Source organism: Eriocheir sinensis, chromosome 17, assembly GCF_024679095.1.
Source record: "Eriocheir sinensis breed Jianghai 21 chromosome 17, ASM2467909v1, whole genome shotgun sequence".
Taxonomy (NCBI): Eukaryota; Metazoa; Arthropoda; class Malacostraca; order Decapoda; family Varunidae; genus Eriocheir; species Eriocheir sinensis.
This window is the reverse complement of record NC_066525.1, coordinates 17,324,930-17,344,252: the sequence shown is the minus strand read 5'-3', so window position 1 is coordinate 17,344,252 and position 19,323 is coordinate 17,324,930. Positions and strand designations below refer to the sequence as shown.

The 19,323-nt window shown below is 43.0% G+C and overlaps 1 long non-coding RNA gene across 2 annotated transcripts in view; it reads left to right on the top strand.

The window, feature by feature from the left end:
- LOC127000040 (uncharacterized) overlaps positions 1 to 19,323 on the top strand; it is a 96,945-nt gene that overhangs the window by 66,900 nt on the left and 10,722 nt on the right. For both annotated transcript variants that reach the window (XR_007753754.1, XR_007753753.1), the window contains exon 4: positions 12,212 to 13,477. This is a non-coding gene — a long non-coding RNA (uncharacterized LOC127000040). The remainder of the gene's footprint in view (positions 1 to 12,211; positions 13,478 to 19,323) is intronic.

The window sequence follows — 19,323 nt, the reverse complement described above, 5'->3', positions numbered from 1 at the left end:
GGACACACACACACACACACACACACATATACACACATCTCCGAGTTCCCTTTGCTTCATCTTTTTCTCTATTCTCTCTTTCCTTAAAACCTTCCCCTCTCAATGTTTTTTATCTTCTTTTCTTCCTTACTTCTTCAATCACCTCATCTACCTTTACTTTCCTATCCTTCCTTCCCATCTCCTTCCTCTCGCTATACGATAACAACCTTCTATTACCACCACATTTCTGCTGCTCTCTCCCCCTTTTTTCGCCCCTAGTTCGATCCTCCTCCTCGCCCCCTTTGCTGCAGCCCCTCTTCTGTGCGAGGCTCAGCGGGGAAGCTACACTGTACACATTAAAAAGGGGAAGAGAGGGGAAAGAAAGGCTCCTTTACGCACTTCCCCGGGAGGCGCTCAACGGGGCTCTGGAAGGAGGAAGCGGAGATGAGGAAAGAGGAGGAGGAGAAGGGGAGAGGAGGAGGAGGAGGAGGAGGAGATATTTACAGGGCAAGGCAAGACTGATGGAAGTTGATAAAAATGCGTCCATCAATTAATCAAATTTAAGATGATGGTGATGGCAGCCATGGAGGCGGTGATGGTTTTAATGGTGATGGTGATGAGGACGAGGCTGATGGTGATGGTAATAGTGATGATGGAGATGGTGAGAAATGCAACCCAAACTAAAATCATGGAGAAAAAATGAAGAAAAGAAAAAAATAACTAAAGAAAACGCAAAACTTAGAGAAAATAAGAAACAAGCTCACTGCAAAGGAAGAGAAATTGCTGGAGGAGGAAGAAGAAAATTTGAATTATGGGGCGATGTGAAGAGTCTCTCCCCTCCCTCTCTCCCCTTCCTCCCTCTCTCTCTCTCTCCACTTCCTCTCTCCCTACCTCCCCTCCCTCCATATTCTCTCCTTTGCTCCATTTTGCCTTCCATCTCGCCCCAGGGGGTGGTGAGCCGCACAAGACCTTCAGCCTCCTCCTCCTCCTCTCTTCATCCTTACCTCCCTCTGGTCTCTTTTCTTCCTTCTCCTCCCGTCCCTTCATACAGTCTTCTTCCCTGTGCCCCCTTCCCTCCCTCCAGCTTTTAGTTCTTCCTCCTCCTCCTCCTCCTCCTCCTCCTGTACATCTTCCTCTTCGTCTCTTTTGATGTCTTGTGCCTTCCTTCTGCTCTTCTCAAGAATTTTTATAAAGTCTCTCTCTCTCTCTCTCTCTCTCTCTCTCTCTCTCTCTCTCTCTCTCTCTCTCTCTCTCTCTCTCTCTCTCTCTCTCTTTCTCTCTCTCTCTAACATTTTTATACTCATGTACTATATTCTGTCCTACTTTCCTTCACTCCTTCCTTTACTCCTCCCCCTCTTCCTACCATTTCTCCTCTCCCTTCATACACCCATCTCCGTCTTCCTCCAAGCCTTACATTCAATACAGTTCATACATCATACCATACAATCAACCACTCTGCCGCTCCCTTCCCTCATACCTCCCTTGCTTCCTACCATTTCCCCTCTTCCTTTATACATCCATGGCCCTCTTCCTCTAAGCCTTACATTCAATACACTTCATACATCATGCCGCACAACCAGTCACTCTCCGTCACTCCGTTTCTTCCTCCTTTTCATATCTTTGACTCTCCCTGCCTCCTTTCCTCCCTCCTCTCTTCCCTTACTCCCTCCGCACCGCCTTTCCTTCACACGTTCCTCTTCCCCGGCGCCTCCCTTCCAATCTTCAGTGTTATTGTTCGGCACGGGCCAAATTGGAGCACAAAATTGGCCAGAAAATTGACATCAAATTGGAAGAATGTCACATGAGACGCCTCTTCCTAGGGGCACGCCGCTTCCTGGAGGCCGGGCGGGAAGGGTTAATGGAAGGTGAGGAGAGGATATGTGGGTTACGGAATACGAGGGTCAGGTACAGGTGGGTGGCAGGGCAGGGCAGGTGTGCGTGTGTGTGTCTGGCGATGGTGGGGTATACGATTACCTTTATGGGTGCGTGTAAGGAGGTGCGGGTTAAGCTATGGGTGTTTTAGGCTACGGAAGTTTGTAAAAAAGATTGGCTGCTAGGGGAATGGGACGAAATGCAAGGTTGGTGTAGGCTATATCTCTATTAGCCTACAAATGAAAGGATGTGCGGGTTAAATAATAAGGTCGGTGGTGGTTTAGGTTACAAAAGAATGCCTCCCCTAAACAAGATATGAATAGATCAGGAGATATTGTGTCACCTTGCCGTACACGTTTCTGAAGTGTATATCATTCATCCACTCCGGTCTGATTACGCGCTGGACTCACGATCGACAGCCACTATCCTTCCTGAAAATCTTGACTCCTGACTGACACTCGACTGACTGACACCCGGTACCCATTCACAGCTGGATCAAAGGGGACAACCGATCTGACTCCTCTTCGCCAGAGAATCTACCCAAGGGCCTCTCAGTCTTAAGTTGAGCATGCTAGCCACTGCACTATTAAGCTCCAACACACACACACACACACACACACACACACACACACAGGGGGGAGGGAGTCACGAGGAGATGGAAAAAGAGGGTGAGAGAGAAGGGAGCGGGTGATGTGTGAGGTTGGAAGGGGGGGATGATAATACAGGAAGGGGGCGCGTCTCCCTGCCATTCAACATCTAAAAGTAATATTCTTCAGGTGGAGGAGGCGGAGGAGGAGGAAGAGGAGAAGGAGGAGGATAGACTCGAATATAATTAATTTACACTCGCTTTGCCTCCCACCTATCCTGCATTGCTTAGTGGAGGTAAAGAGGAGAGGAGGAGAGAGGAAAGAAGAAGAAAGGGTAGAGAGGAGGAAAGAGGAGAGAAAAAGAGGAGGAAGAAAGTGTGTACAATATTTTTTTCTGCAGACTTTTTCTCTTCCACACACACACACACACACACACACACACACACACACACACACACACACACACACACACACACACACACACACACACACACACACACACACACACACACACAAATTCTAAACACCATTCTCACATTTTCTCATTCCCTTACGTTGATCTTACACGCTTCCATCTCTCCCTCTTCATATCCTCTTCCCTTTCCTTTCCTTCCCTTCGTTACCTTCAACCTCCTTCCCTCCTTCCTTTCTTCCTTCCTTCCTTTCCTCGGCCCAGCGCGCGCGTCAGACGAGTTGTAATAACCTGTGTAAATCTTTCAGCCATAATCTCATTTCCTTTACATCATTCTGCCATCTGCTCCGCTCGTCTGGTGAAAATGAAGAGCAGAGAAAAAGTTCTTTGGCTGGGAAGTTGAATTCATTAATCACACCGCGAAAGGCTGACGCTGACGGCTTTCTCCACCTCGCGGCACGGGAGTTTGTCTGTGTCGAGGGAAAGGAGAAGGAGGAGGAGGAGGAGGAGGAGGAAGAGGAGAAGGAACAGGAGGTGGGTGTACATGGTGGGCTTACGGGAGGGGTAGAGGAGGTGGTAGTTGTGGTGTTGGTGATGGTAGGAGGAGGAGGGAGAGGAGAAGAAGGAGGAGCAGAAGAAGGAGGGAGTCTCAGTCGGGGGCTTGCAAGAGTGTATAAGAAGGTGGTGGTGGTGATGGTGGAGGAAATGAAAATATAACAAAAGGAAATGAAAACAGCGACAGGAGCGAAAAAGAATAAATAAAAAGATACGAAAAATAATGTGTGGAAAGAAAAGTTAGAGGAATGAGGAGGAAGAGAAAAAGAGTAAAAGAAAAAGATGAAGAGCAAAGGGAAATAAAATGCACGAAATATGACATTAGAAGTTGTAAAATGAAATGAGAAAGAAATATAATATGATACTGTATTAAGAAGGAAAATAAAGAAAACAACGAAGAGAGAGAGAGAGAGAGAGAGAGAGAGAGAGAGAGAGAGAGAGAGAGAGAGAGAGAGAGAGAAACCCCACCACAGAAAGAATACAGACCCAAACTAAACAATAACAAAGTAAACATCGGGGTAAAAAACGAGACAAAAGAATAGAGAAAAAAGAGGGAAAAAAGGAGAACAAGAAAACAGTAATAAAACAACAACTACACAAAAAATAATAACGATAAAAACAGCTGCACAAACAAATAAAAACAAGAAAAAATATAAAAGAGGAAAACAAAACATTCTAGGCCATGGAATAAAACAAAGAGAGAAAAAAAAGGCTTATAAAAACTTCTGTCTTGGAGTTAAATGATTAGAGACTCCACTCGCTGCTTCTACTCCTACACAGACATCCTTACAACCTCATCCTCACACTTCCCCATTTCCTTTCGTTATTCTTACACGATTCCATCTCTTTCTGTACCTCCTTTACTCCCCCTTCCTTCCCTTTCCTTACTTTCGCTTCCCTTCCTTTCCCTTCAACCTCCCACCATCTTTCGTTCCTATCTTCCTTCCCTTTTATTCTTATCGCTTCCCTTCCTTTCCTTCCCTTTCCTTCTTTTCGCTTCTCTTCCTTTCCCTTCAACCTCCTACCATCCTTCGTTCCTACCTTCCTTCCCTTTCCTTCTTTTCGCTTCCTTTCCATTCCCTTCAACCTCCTAACATCCTTTGTTCCTACCTTCCTTCCCTTTCCTTCGTTTCCCTTCCCTTCCTTTCCCTTCAACCTCCTAACATCCTTCGTTCCCACCTTCCTTCCCTTTCCTTCTTTTCGCTTTCCTTCCTTTCCCTTCATCCTCCCACCATCTTTCGTTCCCACCTTCCTTCCCTTTCCTTCTTTTCGCTTTCCTTCCTTTCCCTTCAACCTCCCACCATCTTTCGTTCCTACCTTCCTTCCCTTTCCTTATTTTCGCTTCCCTTCCTTTCCCTTCAACCTCCTAACATCCTTCGTTCCTACCTTCCTTCCCTTTCCTTATTTTCGCTTCCCTTCCTTTCCCTTCAACCTCCTAACATCTTTCGTTCCTACCTTCCTTCCTTCCTCATGAATCGTTCTCTTAGTCCGCCTCTTTGTCATTTTCTTCCTCCTCTTCCTCATCTCTCATATAACAAGTAAACGGAGCAAGGAAGAATCAATAAACATGTATGTAGAAGAAAATGGGGGTGGTGGAGAAGGAAGCGACGACTGATGGAGGACAGGAGGAGGAGGAGGAGGAGGAACAGGAGGAGGAGGAGGAGGAGGAGGAGAGAATGAGGGAGAGGGATAATGTAGGAAACTGTAATCTGCACACATTTACACACCTTGCTGGATGAGATTTAGTGGGCGAGATCAGGTTTGCTCTCTCAGGCTGCAGGTGTGAGGGAAAGTGTTATTATTCTCTCTCTCTCTCTCTCTCTCTCTCTCTCTCTTCCCTCCTTGTTTTTATTCTTTCCTCTTCCTCCTCCTTTTACTTCCTGTATTCGTCCTTCTCTGCCTTTTCTTCTCCCGCTTCTTCATCCCTCTTCCTCATCTCTCTTTCCTTCTCTTTTTTTTTCTCTTCCTTCTCGTACGCATCATCCTTTCCCTCATATCTCTAAATTTCATCGTTTTAGTCATTCTTTTCCCTTCCTTCTCCTCCTACTACTTCTCTCCCTTTTAGTACCCTATATACACCTCCTCTTTCTATTCATTTCTTGGCCTCTTTTTCCTTCTCCTTCTCCTTATCGTAACCCTCTTTCTCGAACTCCTCCTCCTCCTCCTCCCTGTCGTCTTGTTTTCCCCTTTTTTCCTCCTTCTGCTCCACCATCTTAGCGCTCATTCCTCTACTCTTCTTTCCTGTAGCCAGCATAACCTTATTCTCCTTCTAATTCTAGCTCTCACACTCACCCCTACTCTTCCTCCTCCTAAGACAAAATGAGTCACCAATCACCGCCCTTCCTCCGCGGCCTCACTTCATCCCTCACAGGTGTGGCGGCGTGTGTCTCAGATTGGTATGATTGGCTGGCTGCTCATAGTGACTCCCGCAGCGGTATTAAAGGGACCCAAGCACATCTGGAGCCTTTCTTTCAATATTTCCTTTTGACTCTATTTTTTCAAGGGGCACGATTTTCTTTTTTGGTTGTTGTTGTTGGTGGTGGTGATGGTTATTCTTGGGTTTGTGGTTGAGTGTAATTTTTTGAAAGGTGGGGAGGGCGTGAATGCTTTTTTTTTTTAATGATTCGTGAGTACTTGTGGGTGAGTGAGTGAGTGAGTAAATAGTGAGTGAGTGAGAGTGAGTGATTAAGTTTCTTTCTATGCCATCAATATATTTCTTTCATTCATATTTGTTATCAAGTGTAATTAGGTACAAAGAATAACTGTAATCGCTTTTTTTTTTTTTTTTTTTTTTACGTTATTGCCTATTGCGCCGGTAGGCATCTTCCCGGTGGGGCCTGATGGTCGGCCCAAGGCTTCTTCCAGGTGGGGCCTGATGGTCGGCCCAGCCCGTTCTGGCGCAGGCGAGTGTTTATAGTGGCGCCATCTTGCGTTGGCTCATGCTGCCCCCCGGAACTCGTTCTTGATTCGCTTGGACGGCTTCCTCTAGAGTCCGGGTTGATGGGTGGTCTTCAGGACAGCATGTGGGTAGTTTTAAGCCACTCGGCGGTGACTGAAAAATCCGAGTGGTAGCGTGAGGATTCGAACCCGCGTCGTCCATCACGCGGCGAATGTGGGTCCAGTACGCTACCAGTTCGGCCACCGCCTACCCTATGCACATCAATGTTTTTTAATGTTATTTTTCCATTTTTGAAACACTAAAGAAACATCAATTTAAACAACACAGGCATTTTACATCGAATTTTTATGTATGAACCAACCTGAGGCAGAACACACACACACACACACACACACACACACACACACACACACACACACACACACACACACACACATCAGTCAACCACCGCCAAGCCGCTATTCGCTTCGCATAAACATAATAAAAACACGAAAACAAAAAATTGTCCATCATTTGACACGGTCTGTTTTTGAGTCTGTGTCGCCGATTTTTCCCCTCGAGAAACTCGCCATCAGGGCAACGCTTGTTTACGTGAGGCACAGGGGTGGGGGGGAGGCGCGGCGCCCCTGACGTGAGGGCGAAGAGGAGGGAAGGTGACGACGAAGCGCAGAAAGAAAGAAACTAATGCATCCGTCATTCTTTTCCTTTATATTTTGTATCTTTTTCTTCCCTCTTTCTGGTTTTTGTCTTCATCCTTATACTTCTCCTCCTCCTCTTTCACCTCCTCCTCCTTTTCTTCCCTTTCCTTCTTCTTCTTTAGCCTTTATTCCTATTTTCTGCTTTTTCTTCACTTCGTTCCCCGTTACCGTCCAGGAGGGAAAAGAGGAGGGGAGGAAAAAGAATAAGGAGGAGGAGGAGGAGGGTGGCTAGTGGCTCAGCTCGGTATTTGCATCATCGCGTCGTTTCCTATTCATAAATTGGGAGTTCAATGCTGCATAAAATCTCGTTACATCAAAGCAGCGCCAGAGAGGGATAATTACCCCACGCGCCCGCGCACCTCACACACGCACGCGCGAACACACACACACACACACACACACACACACACACACACATACACACAGTTTCTCTTCACAATACCTTTAAAATATCTATCTATCTATTTAACTATCTATATTTTTGAATAAGCTAATGATTTTTTGTTGATATATACATATATATGTATATATATATATATATATATATATATATATATATATATATATATATATATATATATATATATATATATATATATATATATATATATATATATATATATATATATATATATATATATATATATATATATATATATATATATATATATATATATATATATATATATATATATATATATATATATATATATATATATATATATATATATATATATATATATATATCTCTCTCTCTCTCCTGCACATTAATAATTCACCTTCATTTCTCATTCTTAAAATATTTAATGGACGTCTAGGTACTCAGAATTTACTATGTTGATATATTTTGCGTTTTTTCGATGAACTATCATGAATTTTTCAATGCAAGTCGATGACCACACCAGCTCGTCACTTTAACGTAAAAAGGTATATATCTAACACTACGCAAACACTTCTGACTGAGAGTACAGAACTCCTATATCAGTATATATTAATTAATTTGTTTTGTAATGGGAACCAGGCGTAGGTTTATACTTCATCAAAATGGTCACACACAGATATAAGCATAATATTTGAACAAAAAATAATGTCAGGTGATTCGCGTAGTTCGGGCGTGATTTAACTTTTTTGTACGTATATGAAGCAGCTCCGAATCAATAACTGAAGCACTGTTAATCACTAAATACACTTCTGCAATGATCCTTGAGTACTGTGATGCTGTCTAGTGCTGCCGCTCAACTGACTCCCATGCTGATTCTTTTCAAATAGTTTCCAAACTACATTGTAAATATATTGATCGTTTATTTTTCTCTCTAAATGATATTCTATTATAAATTTCTACAGAACATTAGTTTGAACAACAATGGTCATGAGCTTAGTCCTTTCATAGATTCGTTTTTAATTTAAGATGGAAATATGAAGTGCAATTAATTTGAAATAAATCAGTTTCCTTATTTGTGACTTTGGAATTATACGCCTAATATTAGCCTTTATCATTTTCTCTTCAATAAAGTATATATCTTCGAAGCAGAAAAAAAAGTAATAAACGCACAACCACTCTTAGCGATCCTTCACTCACGCGCTCATTAATATTTGAAGGCCTAATAATTTGATTCCAGTATACTGTTATGTAAAAGAGAAGTTTAGAATATATTTATTTGTCCGATGTTTTCCTCTTCTATAGTTTTTTACATCAGATTCAGTCCCCTATTTTTTTTTTCTGATGTGCTTTCCAATATTTTATCGAATATTTGTATATATACATTTTCAATATTTACACTCCCGCCCTATTTAAAAATTCGGTGAAGGAAACTTTATTTTTCTCTTACGAAGCTCGTGAGATGCTTCCTCCACGTGCTGCCTCCTCCACCTGACAGCGAGAGGCTCTCCAGGTGTGGGCAGGTTAACGAGCACCGCCCCCTCCCTCGTGCCCTTTCTGTATTTTCCTTTCCTGCGTCCACCGTCCATTTCGCTCTTAAATTTCCTTTCAACCTTCCTCTTAGGGTTATCATCATCTGGCTTCTTCCATAGATACTCGGACCTCTTTCTGTTTCTTCTTGCATCTCCTCCTCTTTCCCCTTCTGCTCCTGGTCATTCTCTTGCTCTTCCTCCTCTTCCTCATCCTCTTGTCCGTTCGTCCTCTTCATATTATCGCCATATACGCCTTCTCTTTCATTCCCTCCCTCCCTCCATGTCTCCTTATTACGTCTTCCCCTCTCTCCCCTTCTCCTCCTCCTCCTCCTCCTCCTGCCTCCGCTCGACGTTGTTAGCTCCGAGTTTCAAGAGACTGACAGAGGGTTAAGTAAGGCGATCTTGACCTGTGGAGGGACGTCAAAAATTTCCCCTTCCATATATTAATCTCTCTCTCTCTCTCTCTCTCTCTCTCTCTCTCTCTCTCTCTAGTTTAATCTTTTTTCCATTTTTTTATTCCCTTAATATACTGCTTTCTCTACTTTTCTCCACTTCCACTTCTTTTTTTTTGTATTTTCTCGCCACCACTTCTCCTTTGGTACTATTTTTTTTTCTCCTCTCAGAACACCACCTTTATCTACTCTTTTTCTTATTCCTCATACTCTTCTTTTGCAACTTCTTCCTATTCCTATCCTCCTAAACCCCCTCCTCCTCCCTCTTCCCAATCTCTTCTTCTTCCAACTAATTATCATCATACTCCACTTTTGCCACCATCTATTCCTCCTATTCTTTCTTGCCAGACCACAACCTCCACCTCCTCCTCTCCCTTTTCTTATTTTGCAACCTCCTGCTATTCCTTTTCTCCCCAACCCTCCTTTTCCTCCTTCTCCTCTTATGTATCTTTCTCCTTTCTTTCCTTACACCCTCTTATTAGCCCCTCACTCTCTCCTCCTCCTCCTCCTCCTTCGACCCCCCCCCCTCCTCCTCCTCCGTACCTTTGCCACCTTCCCCCCTTTTTTCCCCATCTCCTTCCGGCTGAGGAGTGAAACTTGGACCTTTAATCTTGCGCGTGGGGGAAGGGCGGACAGGATGCCGATAACAGTGTCCATATTTCAAGTCGCTGATCGATGGGCGAGCGTCGGGAGCCAGGCCAAAATTCAAATGGAGTGCCGGCATAAGAACAGCGGCCAGAGAATAATAAGTAAATAAATCAGAGAACGTGTGAGAGAGAGAGAGACCAAGAGAAAGTGAGTGAGGGAGAGGGAGTCATGGGAAGGATGTGATCGGAGTGGGGAGGGTGATGTGAGGGTGAGGGGGTGTTAGAGACAGTACATAATATATCCTCAAACAATGATAATTCTCTCTCTCTCTCTCTCTCTCTCTCTCTCTCTCTCTCTCTCTCTCTCTCTCTCTCTCTCTCTCTCTCTCTCTCTCTCTCTCTCATGGATTATTTTAAGACTTTAAGGCGAAGGAAAGAATTAAAAGATGGAGACGTGCGAGGTTAATTTTCGGAAGGCAATGATGAGGAAAGAGGCCAGGGAGGAGGAGGAAGAGGTGGAGGAGGAAGAGGAGGAGGAGGAGGAGGAGGAGGAGAGGGACGGGGAGATGGGAGATAATATAAGGAGGATGATCGGAAGAAAAAAGCTGTAAAAGTTAATGGCCCATAAAAAAATGAAGCTAAAACAATAAATAAAATGATTAGGGAGGCGAGTGCAATATGAAAAGACGATGATTTTGATAAACTTATTGAACGAAAGTCTGGAACATAACAACTTCCAGCGTTCAAGATTAACCCGCCAAGAACTCGGTTAGGTTGTGTTCTGATTTTTTCTAAAGTTTTTCCCGTCTTATTTTGAAGCAGTTTATTGCCCTGTTATTTCTTTCTTTCTTATTACACGCTCAGTTTTTCTCCCATAAGTCACGAGTTAGTATCTGAGTTCGGACTTGGAAATTTTAAAATATATGTATAAAATTAAACAAAAACATAACAACACACATATACACAAATACAAGTAATACAGTTTCCTTAACATAAATTTACGTAAAAGGAAAACAGAAACACACAAACAGAAAAATCGGAGTCCGTTACCAGTTCATTAGAATCAACAAACAATCCCAATATGACCTTTTTCAACATCATAATCAAATTTCTCTCAAAAACTTTTCCTTGCCACATTTTAATTTATCATCTCGGCATTATCTCATCCATCTGTTCCTTAAGCCTTTTCATCATCTCGTTCCTGAAATTTCCATAGTCTATAAGGATACTTTTCGACACATATTTTCCTTTTTCATCTTTCCTACTTGTTCCTAATTCTATTCCTCCTTTCCCTCGTGTAGCCTTACTCTTCCCTGCTCTTCCATGCTTACGAATTCGTTCTTCTTACTCCTCCTTCCCTTCGTTGTGTTTAAATCCCTCCTCTCTTCTCTTATTCCTTCCTCCTTCTATCTCCTCAGCATTTCCTTCTATCTCGTACACTGCTTCTCCTCCACTTTCTCTGTTACTCCTCTCTCTCCTCCTGTTCCTACTCCGTCTCCTCTTCGTACTTCTCCTCCTTCTCTTTCTTTTTCCTCCTCCTCCTCCTCCTTTTCGTCCTGCCTCCCTGCCTCCCTTAAGCCTCCTTCAGGGTCTCCGGGCCAGTGGTCTACCCTCAAGAGCCCTTACGTGTGCCTTGTGACCTGATCCGCTAGATATTTGGTGACCTCTTCTGGAGGGAAACGTGGGGAAGGAAGGGGGTGGAGGGAGGAAGGAAATGGAGACGCAAAGGAGAAGGGAGGAAAGAAAATGGAAAAGGAAAATATAGGAGAAGGCATGACTGAGGGAAAGGGAAAGCGAGGGATGAAAGTCTGTCTTCGATATGCGCCGATCTTACGTAACTAATTATTGTTTCTCTAATGTTATGAATAGTTTGAATACCCTCAAGTTTGACGGGCTTTAGAAATTAGCCTTAAATAATAATAAAAAGTTCAGTATGTGTCGCAGAAGCGCAGAGTATAATAGATTTTGACAGGCAAGCTCAGAACAAGGTAACTTTGCAAACCCTTCTAGTTGTCCTCTTCTTTGAGTTAAATTATTCTAAAAAAGATAGAGGGAAAATGGGGTAAAAAAACTACATTACTGATGATAGAGAAATCTGCGTCCTTTTCAACCTCTTTTAGTAAGACGTCAACTTTGAGTATTTTTCTTATATTCAAATTTCTTAATTGGAATACTTATTTCTTATTTCTTGTATCTTATTTCGGTGTATATTATTTTTGTAACATTTCCAAAATATTTATACTAGTTCTTCCTCCACAGATATCTGGTGCCAGGGAGCAAGAAACAATACGAAGACGAACACCAGAGAACAGAATATGGAAGGAGAGACAAGGAAACAAACCTAACACAGAAAACAGGAAGCCCTTAGTGTGCTCAGCGTTTTCTTAATGGATGAACCTTTAGCACAGACGATTTTCTATCAGTATGAAAAGAAAAAAAAGGAAAACAGAACAAGCAAGAAAATAACCAAAGAAAAAATTGGCTAACTTGCAAGGAAAATCAGTCAAAGAAAAGAAAATACATCAACTAAGATATCTTGAACTAGGAGAACACGGCCTAGAACATTGTTATTTTTTTTTCCATTCATGTTCCGAACCTCTAAACAGCCACACGTAGTTTTGTTCCTTACTTTCACAGCTGCTTTGAATAGAACCGAAAAGAAAGGAGTGTGGAAAAATAGCCCTTTCTTCCCATCCCATTTTCTTTTTTACCATTTGGCTCGTGTGAAAGTGTTGAAAGGAAAAGAAAGAAACAATTGTGATGTCCAGTGAAAGGGCGAGGGAGTGAAGGAGGAGAGGATGAATAAGTGCCGTGACGAAGCAAAGTGTTGAGATTTCCTCAGTGGAGAAAAAAGGCGACAAGAGGATCATGATGAGCGAAAAAAGAAGAAGCTGGAAATGGAGAATCATGGTGACTGTGGCGTTTGAAGAGGAAGGAAAAGAGAGAGGACGATGAGGATGAGGATGAGAATGGAAAGGAGGAACATGAGAGGAGGAAAAGAAGACTGTTAACACCTTTTCTTATTTTCATCTACACTTTACCCTTTTTTCTTACTCCTATTCTTTATTCTGCTCCTTCGATCGTGTTTCCTTCTCTTCCTCATCCTCATTAACTTATCACTTTTTCACTTGATTCCTCTTCCTTTTTACATATTTATCTTTTTTTATTCATCCTATTTCTTCACTAATTTCATTCTCCCTTTCTCTCTCTGATTATGGCTTTCTTTAATCCATCCTTTTCATTATTCCTTGATTATACCTTTCTTTCATTCATTTTCATTAGCACTGTTCTCGTTCTGTTCCTCATTCTCTTCATCCTCACCGCTTTTATCAGCCCCACTTTCTCATTCTTCTACATATATGCATCCCTTCTTTCCTTCTCCTCGTCCTCCGCTTCCGCCTCCGCCTCCTCCTTCTCCTCTTCCTCCGCCTCCGCCTCCTCCTCTACTCTCCTCCTCTGCCTCCTCCTCCTCCTCCTCCTCCTCCTCCTCTGTTCCCGGCGCCGTGGACAACTTTCCTCACTCAGGTAAGTTCAGCAAGTATTTAGTCATCAAATTGGATCAACTTAAGGATCGACGTGTCCAAAGTTTGTGTGTGTATAAAGATTAATGAAGTTGGGGTACCTCGCCTTAAAGAGACTAAAACGTTAAACACCCGGGAAGCACAGGGCGGCGGGAGGCTGGGAAGGCGAGTGCAAGGAGAAAATGATTACGGAAACAAGGCATGGAAGGGAACATTTTTTTATGGCGAAACCAAAGAGGGAAAAATATTGCAATACGACGAAATGTTACTAAAAAGATGAAGGTTAATATTCTTAGATGTTCGTGATGACCAGGAACTATGATTTAGTACCTGCTTTGTATGAGATATTATAATGAATGGACAAACAAATAAAAATAAAGATTAAAAAGGTAACTCAAATTAATACCAATACGAAGGATCATCATCATCACAATCATACGTATAACACTAATAATAAAAATGTTGATAATAATGGTAAAATTGATAGAAGTAAAAAAAAAACAATAATACACACACACACACACACACACACACACACACACACACACACACACACACACACACACCTAAAATCAAAGAATTAAGGCGTATCCAATACCAGACGTTCGTAATGGGATCTTAATGAGCAAATGCGTAATTAGACCCGAGGAGGAGGAGGAGGAGGAGGAGGAGAAGGAAAGAGGACGAGAAGGACGAAAACTAGAACGAAGACCACAGAGGAAGGGAGAGGAGTAGAAGAGGGATAAAGAAGCCAGGAAGAAGAAGAGGGGGAAGGGGGTGAAGGAGGAGCCTGAGGGTAAGGGGGCAAGAAGGTAAGAGGTAGAGGAAGATTTAAAACGTCTTTAATATGTGTAATTGGTGCTTCGCGATCCCGTTGTGTACGAGTTAATAACAACGGGTGTCTGTTTGTTCGGCGGCAATGGAGATAAATGGGGAGGAAGAAGGAGGAGGAGGAGGAGGAGGAGGAGGAGGAGGGTGGTTGTGGTGGTGGTGGTTAGGAGACGTATTGGCTATAATTTGTTTTTAGGTGTGTGTGTGTGTGTGTGTGTGTGTGTGTGTGTGTGTGTGTGTGTGTGTGTGTGTGTGTGTGTGTTTTGTGGTCGTTCACTTCTTTGCTTCCTGTTTTTTCTCTTTACGGTCATACTTCTGTTTGTCTCTCTTTTCTTTCTTTTGTTTTACTTTTTTTTTACGCGTATCCACAGTTTTTTTTTTCTTTTATTGTCACAATATTCACTGTCGTCACTGTCTTCATTTTCCTCATATTCATTTCAATTATTTATTTTTCATTTTCTTATATTCTTTTTTTCTACTTTTTTATTTTTTTTATTTTCTTCGTCATCATTCATCTCGTTGGTATTGTTTGTTATGTTTTGTTCTTGTTTCTTCTTTATCTTTTTATCTTCTTCTTCTTCTTCTTCTTCTTCTTCTTCTTCTTCTTCTTCTTCCTCATATTTTATTTCTTATTTTTCTACTCTCAGTACTATCATCATTTTGTGTTCATATTAATATTAACCAAATATTTTTCCTCTTGTCGCTATCTTTATAATCTGATAAATTTACCTCATTTTTAATTTCTCTCTCTCTCTCTCTCTCTCTCTCTCTCTCGTTACGTAGTCGTTGAGCGGTGTTTGTATGCACGTCACGTCACGTTGCTCCTTCTATTTGACGTTGTCTGTGTGTGCGTTGTGTGTTGCCTTCCCGATGGATGCTGCAGTGTGTGTGTGTGTGTGTGTGTGTGTGTGTGTGTGTGTGTGTGTGTGTGTGTGTGTGTGTGTGTGATGATTTGAGGTCTTAGTTACAAGAGTTTACCCTTATATTAATGCCTGGATTGACATGTCAACAGATGCTTTGTAGTGATGCAGATGAAGGTTTCCGTGTTGATGGCAGTAGTGGACGAACGGAAGAATGAAAAAAAAAAGTATGGGTGTATGATTGGAACAAAGGGAAAAAAATAAGTGGTGAAAGAATATACGACCAAAAAAGGGAATAAATGGAATTGAAGAAACATTAAGTGAGTTTACGAGTCAAATAACTGAAATAAATATGAATAGTGAAAGCTGAGCAGTAAAGGAGATGAGACATAAAGGCGAGAAAAGTTAAAGCAGTTAAAAAAATACGAATAATGGAAAAAAAAGGGTATATGCAAAAGGTGCTGAAGGTGTTTAAGCATTAATACAAACATACATGCACAGACACATACATACATAAATACATGAATACATTCATACATACATACATACATACATAAATGGATATCGGCAGCTATTCCCAATTGGTATGTTTATATAACAAATCTATATCAAATTTAGCATCAACAGAAAAAAGCAATATAGTAAAATCTTTATGGCAACGCTGATAATATAAACACATAAGACAAAATAATAAAAGCAAATACGAAAACAGACAAAAAAGAAAAAAAAGAAGAGTGGAAAAAACACACTCAATAAAATATAGCAACACGTCCCCCATCTATCCATCCCCCAACAACAAAAGCCTCGCTCCCCCACCCACCCAACCCCACCACCACTCAAACCACTCCGTCACAAACCCCTCTTTTACCCACCCCTCCCTCCCCTCCCTTCACCATCCCTCCCTCACTCTCCAGCGGGCCACAATCAGTGCATTGGTTCCCGCCCAGCCAACCAGCGGCAGCCACCCTCCTCCCGCTGTCCCATCCCCCCTGACACGCGGGAGGGGCCGCCATTGCTCCCCCGCCGTGAAACACTCCCTCCCTTCCTCCCTCCCTCTTTCCCTCCCTCCCGAGAGCCGGGGGGAGGGGGGAGGTATTGATAGGCGTGTCGGGGTGGCGGGGTGGCGGGGCGCCCCTTGTCTCCCTCCCCGCGCGGCGATCGATAGCGGCCGCCGAACGGTAAGTTGTGAGTGTTTTGTGGCGCCGCGGAGCCTCCAGGCCTAGGCTGATGCGTTTAGGCCTGCTGCAGCGGGGGGGAGGGGTGGAAGGGAAGGCAGAGAGGCTATAGGGAGGAGGGGGGAGTAGGAGGAAACACTAGGAAAGAAAACGAGGGGGATGAGAAGCAATAGTGGAAGGGGAACAAAGAAGAAGAGCAAGGCACACTCACAGAAAAGTTTGGAATATTTTATGAGAAAAATAAAGAGAGGAATAAAGTTGCAAGAGCGTAAGAATGATGGAAAAATAAATCGGAACTATTATCATGTCTTAGATTCGTAATGAGATAAAGAGCAGTTACGTCAAGGAGTAAAGTTCATTGGGACGAAGAAAGGGATACGGAAACATTAGCTTTAATAATGTGACGGAAAATGAGAACAAACTGTAATACAAGAGCAAACGGTGGTTAATGTGGGGGAAACATATTAGGCTCAACAAACGGGCACGCTACGTTAAGGAAGAATACTAAACGCACACACCCGGAAGACGACGAGAACAAAGAAGAACCGGAATTAGGAGTGATAGTAGTTGGACACAAAAAATGAAGCGAAAAGAACTCACAGACACAATGGGAAAAAAAGGATCTACAGAGAAAAGAAAGAGTAATAAGACAACTGAATATAAGGGAAACAAACTGAACAGTGGCTATGAGGAAGTGGGAAGGAGACACTGATATAAAATAGATAAGTAAAACGCGTCTCACTAACACTAACAAAAAAAAGAAAGAAATGAAAAGTGCATACCTACGGAGGATTAAAAATGAGACACTAGACAACAGAAAAAAATGGAAGACACGGTGAAGAACGATTGTGAGTAGGTGTGGGAGGAAAAAATGATGAAAATTAAGCATATAGAACACATGTCACGACCAAAAACACAAACAAACATACACCTAGAGTGGAGAAAACAGAAATTAAACAACGAAGAGGGAATACAAGGAGACAAGCGATCATAAAAAAAAGTTGGGGAAGAGACGCAGGTGAATTAGATAGGTAGAAAACATGTCCCGGAAAAAAAGGAGGAAAAGGGAGCGAAAAAAACATACCTACAGTGAAAAAAAATACAGAAATAAGGCGAGAAAAGGGAAACAAGGTGAAAAACGATAATGAGGAAAGAGGGGAAAAAGAAACTACAAACAAACAAAATAGCCAAACAAAGGAGAAAAAAGAAAAACACACATCTAGAGAGGGAAAAAAATGATAACAACAGAAAATGAGGGAACAAGGTGACAAGCGATTATGACCAGGTTGGGGAGGAGAGACTGCAGTAAATTAGTCAAAAGGAGGAAGTGGTGAAGGGTGCGTGAAGGCGAGTTATCGGCACCGTGTTTGTCGCCTCGCCTCGTCACTTATCTGCCGCGACGTATAGATTGCAGGCGAGATTTATCTGTTTATGTGTACAAATAACATGTTTTGGGGGACAATACGTGGACCTGATGGAGCCACGGCGATTTACGTTACGAGGATGTGTATTTTCGTTCCTGTTATAACTGATTTCCCCGCTAACGCCCCCCCGGCCCCCCAATCTCCCCTACTCCCTTCCCTCCCCCCACACCACCACTACTGTTGCTGTTGATGATGATGATAAAGCTCCTACTGCCACTACTACTACCACTACTGTTACGTCTACAACCACAATCACCATTACCGCCAACAAGAATAAGAGCAGGAATAAGACTACGAATGAAAATAACAACGATAATAATGATAACAAAAATACCACTGCCATTTCCACCACCATCACCACCACCACCACCACCACAATCACCACCGCCACCACCATTACGATTACAAATGGGAGCAATACAAAAGTGCACCACTGTATCCAATTATTTATTTCCCCGGAGACTGAGGCAAGGGAGGAAAGGTATAGGGAAGAGGGGAGGGGGGATTAGGGGGAAAGGATGAAGGGAAGGCGGGGGGGGGGGGGAGGAGGAAGGGGGAGGAGGTGATATTAGACTCGGCGTAAGAAATGGGAACGTGGGTAGAGACGGGGAAGAGAGGGGAAGGGAGGGAGAGGGAGAGAGGGAGAGGTGGGAGGTGAGTCTGATTTTCTCGTAAACTTAAAATATTCTTACGACTAAACATTATTCCATTATCGCATTATCCATTTCGCTTCACGTATTCCCGTTTACCTTACTGCTGCCCCTCCTCCTCCTCCTCCTCCTCCTCCTCTGCATCCATTATTCGTCCAGGTAAGAACAATGCGCCATCAAATAATTAAGGCCAGGTGTGATTTCTGACTTACACCGAGTTAAAAATATCGACTCACCTCTCTCTCTCTCTCTCTCTCTCTCTCTCTCTCTCTCTCTCTCTCTCTCTCTCTCTCTCTCACCTGCCTCCTCCTTGGTGTGACGGACAAGGAGGAAACGAATGAATGAAACTTAACTATTTACCTGGAAACACGTGAGGTAGAAAGCACTTCGGAAGGAGGGAGAGAGGGAGGGAGAGAGAGAGAAAGGTAGGAAAGGAGAGAGAGGGTGGGCGAAGGTGGAAAGAACAAGGAAGGAAAGAAAGAAGGGGATTACGAATGGATGGGTGAGAGAAATGAGAGGAAGAAAGCGTGGAGGAGAATGGGAGAACAAGAAAGAAGGGGAGGGGCAAGCTGAAGGGAAGAAGAGAAGGAGGGAGGAAGGAGATTGTGAAGGGAGGGGACGGGAGGGTGATAAGAGAGGTGAGAGGAAAGACGAGTGGGGAGAGAAGATTGCTCGGGAGAAGGAGAAAGAAAGAGAAGGGTGAAGGGGTGCATTGAAAGGATTCGTAACATTCCAAATTTATTTTCCGAGAAGAAAGAAAGATGGAGAGGGAGAAAAAGAGGGGGAGGGAAGGAGAGATGGGGAGATAGAGAAGAGGGGGGGGGGGAGACAAGAGGGGGTTGAGAATGAATAGGTAAGTGCAAGAAAAATTAGAAAAAAGATGGAGAAAAGAGTGTGTGTGTCTGTGTGT